The sequence below is a fragment of the Nycticebus coucang genome, chromosome 3, assembly GCF_027406575.1.
Source record: "Nycticebus coucang isolate mNycCou1 chromosome 3, mNycCou1.pri, whole genome shotgun sequence".
Classification (NCBI taxonomy): domain Eukaryota; kingdom Metazoa; phylum Chordata; class Mammalia; order Primates; family Lorisidae; genus Nycticebus; species Nycticebus coucang.
This window is the reverse complement of record NC_069782.1, coordinates 71,867,235-71,869,346: the sequence shown is the minus strand read 5'-3', so window position 1 is coordinate 71,869,346 and position 2,112 is coordinate 71,867,235.

The following is a 2,112-nucleotide window of genomic DNA, read 5'->3' as shown; positions in this document are numbered from 1 at the left end:
GAGGCTGAGGCAAGAGAATTGGGTAAGCCCAAGAGTTAGAGGTTGCTGTGAGCTGTGTGACGCCACGGCACTCTACCTGAGGGAGGTACAGTGAGACTCTGTCTCTACAAAAAAAAAATACAAAAAACTAGATTTATTTTACAAACAAATTAGCCTTTGGTTTTCTGTGACAAAAATGGGTGTGATTGTAGAGAGAAAAATTCCATGTTTTCACTAAAAATTATAGACACCTTGAGTGGTGGCTGTGGCTCAAAGGAGTAGGGCGCCGGTCCCATATGCCAGAGGTGGTGGGTTCAAACCCAGCCCTGGCCAAAAAAAACTGCAAAAGGGCAGCACCTGTGGCTCAAAGGAGTAGGGTGCTGGAGGTGGCGGGTTCAAACTCAGCACCAGCCAAAAACTGCAAAAAAAAGGAAAAAGAAAAAAAAATTATAGACACTTCTACAAGAGTACAGTAGCTCACACCTGTAATACCAGGACTTTGGGAACCTGAGGTGGGAGGATTGCTTGATGGCAGAGTTCAAGACCAGCCATTGGGCACGGTGGCTCACCCCTGTAATCTTAGCACTCTGGGAGGTTGAGGCAGGTGGATTGCCTGAGCTCACAGCTTTGAGACCAGCCTGAGCCAGTGTGAGACCCCATCTCTAAAAATAGCTGGGCGTTGTGGTGGGTGCCTACACTCCCAGCTACTCGGAAGGCTGAGGCATGAGAATCGCTTGAGCCCAAGAGCTCAAGGTTACTGTGAACTATGAAGCCACGGCACTCTACTGAGGGTGAAAAAGTGAGACTGTCTCAAAACAAAAATTTAGCCAGGCATGGTAGCACACACCTGTAGTCAGCTACTTGGGAGGCTGAAGCAAGAAGATTCTTGAGCCTAAGAGTTTGAGGTTGCAGTGAGCTATGATGACACCATTGTCCTCTAGCCTGGGTGACAGAGTGAATCCCTGCCTTACAAAAAACAAACTATACACATCCTCGTGGAGTGTTTTGTATAGTTTATTTATTTATTCATTTATTTATTTTTTGAGACAGAGTCTTAAGCTGTTGCCCTGAGTAGAGTGCCATGGTGTTATAGCTCACAGTAACCTCCAACTCTTGGGCTCAAGCGTTCTTCTTGTTTCAGTTTTTCTATTTTCAGTAAAAAAATAGTGAGACAGGGTCTTACTTTTTGCTCAGGCTGGTCTCGAATTTGTGAACTCGAGCAATCCAACCCCCTCAGCCTCTCAGATTGTTAGGATTACAGGCATGTGTCTGGCCCTTTAAAATACTTCTTATCTTTGTTAATTTGTATGTAATGTGTCCTTTTTTCCTCTAGTTACTTTTATAGTTTTTTATTTATAGTTGATTTTCAACAGCTTAATTATAATGTGTGTTGATGTGGTCGGGCTATGTGTTTATATGTGTGTTTATCCTGACTGAGTTTCATTGAATTTCTCGGATCATTTAGCCTCTAATTTTCAACAATTTTTTTTTTTTTTTTTTTTCAGTTTTTGGCCGGGGCTAGGTTTGAACCTGCCACCTCCGGCATATGGGACCGGCACCCTACTCCTTGAGCCACAGGCGCCACTCTTCAACAATTTTTTTAGATTCATTTTTTAATGCTTGTTCCAATCTATGTTTTTCTCCCCATTTTATAGATCGCTTATCTCACAACTTCTGCCATGAATTTATCTCCATGGTCACCCATTCAGCTTTGATTATATGAATCTCCCAGGGAAGTTTCCAATGGGTGAAATGAAGGAATTCAGCACATGCACCCCCAAATATGCCCCTTTGGCATATTGGTTGTTTTGAATTGCTGACTTATTAAATGAATCATAACATCCCAAAGGTTTTGTCCAATGATACATTTTAATACCATTCTCAGTGGGGTAAGATTCTTGATCATGGGGCAGAATTTTCCATCTGGGTTTCATGGAATGCACTGAAGTTATACAGATGCTGAGGGTTGGGGATCAGAAAAAGGATGGGAAGCTGTGCTCTCACTCTTCTTCCAGCAGCTCTCTCCTAGAGTAACAGCTGTGTTTCAACCAGAATCACAGTAGCAGGCTGTGGAGTGGCAGCCATTTGGCTTTTTACCTTGGGGGGGAAGCCATAAATTAGAGTCCTAGAGGA